Genomic DNA, 9,262 nt, shown 5'->3' on the forward strand with positions numbered 1-9,262 from the left:
TGAAGTATGCAATCATAAGTGGATATTTGCCCAAATGCTTGACTTGCCCTAGATGCACAGAGCACATGAAACTCAAGAAGGATGACCAAAATGTGAATGTTTCACTCCTTCTTTGAAAGGGGAACAAGAATACTCTTGGGATGGAATAGGGAGGCAAAGTTTAGAACAGAGGCAGAAGGAACACCCATTCACAGCCTGCTCCACATGTGACCCATACACATACAGCCACCAAACTAGATAAGATGGATGAAGCAAAGAAGTGCAGGCCGACAGGAACTGGATATAGATCTCTCCTCAAAGACACAGCCAGAGTACAGAAAATACATTAGGCAAATGCCATCATTAATCCACTATAGTGAGAATGGGAAGCCTGTTGAAGGAAACTTAGAAAGGACTGAAAGAGCTTGAAGGGGCTTGAGACCCCATATGAACAACAATGCCAACCAACCAGAGCTTCCAGGGACTAAGCCACTACCCAAGGACTATACATGGACTCTGGGCTCTAACCTCATAGATAGCAATGAATATCCTAGTAAGAGCACCAGTGGAAGGGGAAGCCCTTGGTCCTGCCAAGACTGAACTCCCAGTGAATGTTATTGTTGGGGGGATGGTGGTAATGAGCGGAGGATAGGGAGGCGAACACAGATAGAGAGGGGAGGGGGAGGGGTTAGGTTGATGTTGGCCCAGAAACCAGGAAGCAGGATAAAAATAGAAATGTAAATGAGAAATACTCAAGTTAATAAAGATGAAAAAAAGGGAAAAAATGGGGTTCAGAGCTAAACAAAGAATTCACAGCTGAGGAATGCCGAATGGCTGAGAAACACCTAAAGAAATGTTCAACATCTTTAGTCATTAGAGAAATGCAAATCAAAACTGAGATTCCCCCACACATCAGACAGAATGGCTAAGATCAAAAACTCTGGCAACAGCAGATGCTGGAGAGGATGTGGTGAAAGAGGAATATTCCTCCATTGTTGGTGGGATCGCAGACTAGTACAACCATTCTGGAAATCGGTCTGGAGGTTCCTCAGAAAATTGGACATAGCACTACCTGAGGATCCAACTATATCTCTCTTGGGCATATCCCCAAAAGATGCCCCAACATATAACAAAGACACATGCTCCCCTATGTTCATAGCAGCCTTATTTATAATAGCCAGAAGCTTGAAAGAACCCAGATGCCCTTCCACAGAGGAAAGGATACAGGAATTGTGATACATCTACACAATGGAATACTACTCAGATATCAAAACAATGACTTTATGAAATTCATAGGCAAATGGATGGAACTGGAAAATATCATCCTGAGTGAGATAACCCAATCACAGAAAAACACACCTGGTATGCACTCATTGATAAGTGGTTATTAGCCCAAATGCTCGAATTACCCTAAATGCACACAACACATGAAACTCAAGAAGGATGACCAAAATTTGAATGCTTCATTCCTTCTTTAAAAGGTGAACAAGAGTACTCTTAGGAGGGAATAGGGCAGCAAAATTTAGAACAGAGGGTGAAGGAACGCCCATTAGAGTCTGGCCCACATGTGGCACATACATATACAGCCACCAAACTATATTAGATGGATGAAGCAAAGAAGTGCACGCTGACAGGAAGCAGATGTGGATCTCTCCTGAAAGACACAGCCGGAATATGGCAAATACTTAGGTAAATGCCAGCAGCAAACCACTGAACTAAGAGCGGGACCCCAGTTGAAGGATTCAGAGAAAGGACTGAAAGAGCTTGAAGGGGCTTGAGACCCATATGATCAACAATGCCAACTAACCATAGCTTCCAGGGCTAACCCACTACCCAAAGACTATACATGGACTGACCATGGGCTCCAACTGCATAGGTAGCAATGAATACCAGTGGGAGGGGAAGCCCTTGGTCCTGCCAAGACTGAACCACCAGCGAAAGTGATTTTTGGTGGGAGGGCAGTAATGAGGGGATGATGGGGAAGAGAACAACTATATAGAAGGGGAGTAACAGGGGTTAGGAGGATGTTGGCCTGGACACTGGGAAAAGAATAACAACTGAAATGTAAATAAGAAATACCCAATTTAATAAAGATGGAGAAAAAAAAGAAGTAAAGGAAAAAGTTCAAGTGACATATAAAGGCAGACCCATAAGAATTACACCAGACTTCTCATCAGAGACTATGGAAGCCAGAAGATCCTGGACAGATGTCATACAGACCCTAAGAGAACATAAATGCCAGCCCAAGTTACTGTATCCAGCAAATCTCTCAATTAACATAGATGGAGAAGCCAAGATATTCCATACAAAACCTAATTTACACAATATCTTTCTACAAATCCAGCCCTACAAAGGATAGTAAATGTAAAACTCCAAAACAAGGAGAGAAACTACACTGTACAGAAAGCAAGAATATAATTTCCTTGCAATGGAACCAAAAGAGAGACAAACAAACATAATTCCAACTCTAAAAATGAAAACAACTGGAAGCGACAATCACTATTCTTTAATTTTTAACATCAACGGACTCAATTCTCCAATAAAAAGAAATATACTAACAGACTGTATTCTTAAAGAGGACCCATCATTTTGCTGCATGCAGGAAACACACCTCAGAGACAAAGACAGATACTTCCTCAGAGTAAATGGCTGGAAAACAACTGTCCAAGCAAATGGCCCAAAGAAACAAGCTGGAATTGCCATTCTAATATCAAATAAATTTGATTTTCAAACAAAACTCATTAAAAAAAGATAAGAAAGGACACCTCACATTCATCAAAGGAAATATCCAGCAAGATGAACTCTCAATCCTAAATATCTATGCTCCAAATGCAAGGGCACCTACATTCATAAAAGAAACCTTAATAAACTCAAAGCACACATTGCACCTCACACGATAATAGTGGGAGATTTCAACATCACTCTTTCATCAATGGACAGATCATGAAAACAGAAATTAAACAGAGTCATAGAGAAACTAAAAGAAGTTATGAACCAAATGGATTTCACAGATAATTATAGAACATTTCATCCTAAAACAAAAGGATATACCTTCTTCTGGGCACCGCATGGAGCCTTCTCCAAAATTTACCATATAATTCCTCGCAAAACAGGCTTCAATAGACACAGGAAGATAGAAATAATCCCTTTCATCCTATCAGATCGTCACACACTAAGACTTGTCTTAAATAAGAAAAATAATGACATAAACCACACGTATACATGGAAGATTAACAATACTCTACTCAATGACAACTTAGTCATGGAAGAAATGACAAAAGAAATTAAAGACTTCTTAGAATTTAATCAAAATGAAGATACAACATTCCCAAACTTATGATACACAATGAAAGTGGTATTAAGAGGAATATTCATTGCACTGAGTGCCAGCAAAAAGAAACAGGAGAGAGCATATGTCAGCAGTTTGAAAGCACACCTAAAAGTTCTAGAACAAAAAGAAATTAATAAACCCAAGAGGAGTAGAAAGCAGGAAATAATCAAACTCAGGACTGAAATCAACCAAGTAGAAACAAAAAGGACAATAAAAGATTCAACAAAACCAGGAGCTGGTTCTTTGAGAAAATTGACCAAGTAGATAAACCCTTTGCCAGACTAGCCTGAGGTCATAGAGAATGTATCCAAATTAAGAAAATCAGAAATGAAAAGGGAAACATAACAACAGAATCTGAAGAAAATAAAAAATCATCAGATCCTACTACAAAAGTCTATATTCAACAAAACTGGAAAATCTGGAGGAAATGGACAACTGTCTATATGGATATCAGGTACCAAAGTTAAATCAGGAACAAATAAACTATCTAAACAACCCCACAACTCCTATGGAAAGAGAAGCAGAAATTAAAAGTCTCCCAACCAATAAGAGCCCAGGTCCAGATGGGTTCAGTGCAGAATTCTATCAGACATTAATAAAAGACCTCATACCAATACTGTCCAAACTATTCCAAAAAATTGAAACAGGCAGAGCACTACCAAACTCCTTCTACGGAGCCACAATTACTCTTATACCGAAACCACACAGAGACCCAACAAAGAACGAGAACTTCAGACCAATTTCCCTTATGAATATTGATGCAAAAATACTCAATAAAATTCTTGCAACCCGGATCCAAGAATACATCAAAATGATCATCCATAATGATCAAGTAGGCTTAATCCCAGGGATGCAGGATTGGTTTAATATACAAAAATTTATCAAGGTAATCCACTATAAAAACAAACTCAAAGATAAGAACCACATGATCATTTCATTAGATGCTGAGAAAGCATTTGACAAAATTCAACACCCCTTCATGATAAGAGTCCTGGAAAGACTGGGAACTCAAGGCCCATATCTAAACATAGTGAAAGCAGTATACAGCAAACCAGTAGCTAACATCAACCTAAATGGAGAGAAACTTGAAGCAATCCCACTAAAATCAGGGCCTAAACAAGGCTCCCCGCTCTCTCCCTACTTATTCAATATAGTACTTGAGAGCAATCAGACAGCAAAAGGAGGTGGAAGGGTACAAATTGAAAGGGAAGAAATCAAAATATCATTATTTTCAGATGGTATGATAGTGTACTTAAGTGACCCCAAAAGTTTCACTTAACCTGATAAACATCTTCAGCAAAGTGTCTGGATATAAAATTAACTCAAACAAATCAGTAGCTTCCTCTACTCAAAGGATAAAAGGCTGAGAAAGAAATTAAGGAAATGACACCCTTCACAATATTCCCAAATAATATAAAATATTGTGGTGTGACTTTATCCAGGCAAGTGAAAGATCTGTATGACAAGAACTTCAAGCCTTTGAAGAAGAAAATTGAGGAAGATCTGAGAAGATGTAAAGATCTTCCATGCTCATGGATTGGCAAGATTAATATAACAAAGATAGCCATTTTGCCAAAAGCAATCTATAGATTCAGTGCAATCAAAATTACTACTCAATTCTTTATAAAGATAGAAAGAGCAATCTGCATACTCATTTGGAATAACAAAAAAACAGGATAGCTAAAACTTTACTCAACAATAAAAGAAATTCTGGGGAAATCACCATCCTTGACTTCAAGCAGTATTACAGAGCAATAGTCATAAAAAACTGTATGGTATTGGGACATAGACAGGCAGAATTGAAGACCCAGAAATGAATCCACACACCTATGGTCACTCGATCTTTGACAAAGGAGCTAAAACCATTTAATGAAAGAAAGATAGCATTTTCAACAAATGGTGGTGGTTCAACTGGAGATCAACATGTACAAGAATGCAAATCGATCCATTCTTATCATCATGAACAAAGCTTACCTTCAAGTGGATCAAGAACCTCCACATCAAACAAGATACACTTAAACTATTAGAAGACACGTGGGCACTGGAGAAAATTTCCTGAATAAAACACTAATGACTTATGCTCTAATATCTAGAATTGACAAATGGGACCTCAAAAATCTGCACAGCTTCTGTAAGGCAAAAGACGCTGTCCTGAAGACAAAGCCGCAACCAACATATTGGGAAAAGATCTTTACGAATCCTACATCTGATAGAGGGCTAATATCCAAAATATACAAAGAATCAAGAAGTTAGACTCCAGAAGGCCAAATAACCCTATTAAAAATGGGGTACAGAGCAAAACAAAACAGTCTCAGCTGATGATTATCGAATGGTCAAAAAGCACCTAAAGAAATGTTCAACATCCTTAGTCATCAGTTAAATGCAAATCAAAACAACTCTGAGATTCCACCTCACACCAATCAGAATGGCTAAGATAAAAAATTGAGGTGACAGCAGATGCTGGTGAGGATGTGGAGAAAGAGGAACATTCCTCCATTGTTGATGGGATTGCAAACTACTACAACCACTCTGGAAATCAGTCTGTAGTTTCCTCAGAAAATTCAACATTTCACTACCTGAGGACCCAGCTATACCTCTCCTGGGCATTTACCCAAGAGATGCCCCAACATATAACAAAGCCACATGCTCCACTATGTTCATAGCAGTCTTATTTATAACAGCCAGAAGCTAGAAAGAACCCAGTTGCCCTTCAACAGAAGAATGGATTAAAAAAATGTGGTACATTTACACAATGGAGGACTACTCAGCTATCAAAAACAATGACTTCACGAAATTCATAGGCAAATGGTATGAACTAGAAAATATCATCCTGAGTGAGGTAACCCAATCACAGAAAAACACACTTAGTATGCACTCATCGGTAAGTGGATATAAGCCCAAAAGCTCAAATTACCCAAGATGCAATCCACAGACCACAGGAAGCTCAAGAAGAAGGATGACCAAAATGTGGATGCTCCTACTCCTTCTTAAAAAGGGGGAAAATATCCATAGGAGGGGATATGGAAGCATAATTTAGAGCATGACTCAGGGAATGGCCATTCAGGGCCTGTCCCACATGTGGCATATATATATATATTATATATATATATATATATGTACACACATGTATATATATGTATATATATATATATATACACACCAATCAGAATGGCTAAGATAAAAAATTGAGGTGACAGCAGATGCTGGTGAGGATGTGGAGAAAGAGAAACATTCCTCCATTGTTGATGGGATTGCAAACTACTACAACCACTCTGGAAATCAGTCTGTAGTTTCCTCAGAAAATTCAACATTTCACTACCTGAGGACCCAGCTATACCTCTCCTGGGCATTTACTCAAGAGATGCCCCAACATATAACAAAGCCACATGCTTCACTATGTTCATAGCAGTCTTATTTATAACAGCCAGAAGCTAGAAAAAACCCAGTTGCCCTTCAACAGAAGAATGGATTAAATATATATATATATATATCTATATATATATATATTTATATATATATAAATTTTATTTATATATATATACAGCCACCAATACTTGTTAAGATTGATGAAGCTAAAAAAAGGCATGCTGAAAGGGACTGGATATAGATCTCTCCTGAATGATACATCCAGAGCATGTCCAATACAGAGATCAATATTAATAGTAAACCACTGAATTGAGAACAGGACCCCTTTGGTGGTGAGGAATTAGAGGAAGTATTGAAAGAGTTGAAAGAGCTTACAACCCCATAAAAACAACAATGCCAACCAACCAGTGCTTCCAGGGACTAAACCACTACGTAAAGACTACCCATGAACTGACCCAGGGCTTCAAATGCATATGTAGCAGAGAATAACTTGTTGCAGTACCAGTGCAAGGGGAAGCCCTTGGTCCTGCCAAGATTGGACCTGAACTGCAGGGGAATATGGGGTGGGCAGTAAGGGGGAAGTATGGGGAGAATACCCATATGGGTGAGGGGGAAGAAAGGGGATGGGAGCTTATGGACAGGAAACTGGGAAGGGGAATAACATTTGAAATGTAAGTAAAGAAATATATCTAAGAAAAATATTAAAAATAATCCCAGAACAGTAAATAAAAAGAGGAGAAATGTATTATACACCCAACTCCACCGCAATGCTGTTGTTAGCACCTCTCAATGTCAGTGGTCTAAACGCTGCAATAAGAAGGCACAGACCAAGAGGATGGATGTGAATGGAGTATTCACCTTCTTCTGCACGTGAGAAATACACATTCACTTTAAGAGCAAAAATCCCTTAATGTTGAAGAATGAAAATTTATATTCTGAGAAAATAAGCTTAACAAGCAGTCTACTATAGCCATGATATCAGAAAAAAATAGACTTTCACCCAGGAGTATTTTAAGTGATACAAAGGACACTAGATATCATCAAAGTAAATACCCACCATGAGTAAATTGCAATCCTTAAAATGTACTAACTAGCGAAAATCACACACAAGTTAAAAAAAGGATTACTAGTAAAGCTTAAATCACATGTTGACCCTCACGCAATGAAGGTCAATAACCCACTGTTATCAAAATAGTAGGTCTTACAGACAAAAACTCTAAAAGAGAGATTCTAGAGCTAACTGACATTATCAGTAAAATGGAACTACAGATATTTGTACAACATTTTATTCCATAACAGAAGAATATGCATTCTTCTCAATACATTATGAATCTTTCTCCAAATCTAAACATATATTTGAACACAAACCATGTCTCAAGACATACAACAAAATTGAAATAACACCCTCTATTCTATATGTCTAATATGAGTTTAAGTGGAATATCAAAACTTACAGAAATAAAAGAAAACTTAAAAACTCATTGAAAATTGATAACATTTTTAAATGAAAAAATTGCTTTAAGACAAAAATTAAGATAGGAATTATAGAATAATGTGAATTAAATAAAATTGAATATACAGCATACTTACAGGACAAAATGTAGGTGATTGTAGAAGAGAAGTTCATAGCACTAAATAACTACATAAAACAAAAATGGAGGGATCTCATACTGGCATCTTAGCAACACACCTAAAAGTGGTAGAAGAGAAAGAATCACATATAAGATGTGGAGACAGGAAGAAGTAATCAAATTCAAGGCTGAAATCAATAAAACAGACAGAACAATATGAAAAAATCCAATACAAAGTCAGAGAGTTAGATAATAGGTTCTTTGGTGAAATCAGTAAAATTGACGAACTGTTATCCAAGAAACTAAAAGGTAGAGAGATGTACAAGGAAAATGCCATTGAAATGAGAAGAATCTGAATTTACTTGATAGGGTGTTTCATCTGTCTTCCTGGTATATAGGCCTTCAAAGATGGAAGAGAAAGTCATAGATTCTCAGGATGACATTAAGGTGCAGTTTGGCATGTGTGATTAAAGTTATCAATTTAATTAGGGGTATGTTGAATAACACAAGTCAGCTAATGTGGGTTTTATTTTTATATTGCATATTTAACTTTCTATGCTTCTAAATTGGAATAAAACAATTATATTTTGAGAAAAATTAAGGACTGTGAAGTTAATTAATCTATGTTATTTAATCATAAGCGATTTCTACAATTAGTGTTTTGCTCTCTGGAAAAATAAACAGCAACATAGCAAAGCAAAATGAAAATGTTTTGTTTCAGAGCATGTGTGTGTGTGTATGGTCTGGTTGCTTTCTGTTTGTATATTCTGTAAGATTTAGAGTTACTGGCTCCACGAATATTCAAAAATTAACCATAGCTCACATTTTCATCATCTCTTACTCTTCCTTAAAATTGATCCCTCTGCTCCAGCTCCTTGGATTCCTTTTGTGTCCTAACATCAAAGGAGAGCAGAATTCAGATCAATTCTTCAAACTGCCCCTGTGCAGATCAAACACAATTGAAAGTTTCTTTAAGTTTGTGATGGTGAAATGGATGATGTCAACTCCCTCATTG

The 9,262-nt window shown here is 37.4% G+C and overlaps 1 protein-coding gene across 1 annotated transcript in view; it reads right to left on the reverse strand.

Moving 5' to 3' along the window:
• The window catches only part of Zik1 (zinc finger protein interacting with K protein 1), a 46,773-nt gene extending 37,540 nt beyond the window's left edge, over positions 1 to 9,233 (reverse strand). The window contains exons 1-2 of the mRNA XM_039100336.2: positions 9,071 to 9,233; positions 8,267 to 8,366 (exon numbers count right to left, since the gene is read on the reverse strand). The gene's annotated coding sequence lies outside the window, so the exon portion shown is untranslated. The remainder of the gene's footprint in view (positions 1 to 8,266; positions 8,367 to 9,070) is intronic.
• Between the last annotated feature and the right edge of the window lie 29 nt (positions 9,234 to 9,262).

This window comes from Rattus norvegicus, chromosome 1 (genome assembly GCF_036323735.1).
Source record: "Rattus norvegicus strain BN/NHsdMcwi chromosome 1, GRCr8, whole genome shotgun sequence".
Classification (NCBI taxonomy): domain Eukaryota; kingdom Metazoa; phylum Chordata; class Mammalia; order Rodentia; family Muridae; genus Rattus; species Rattus norvegicus.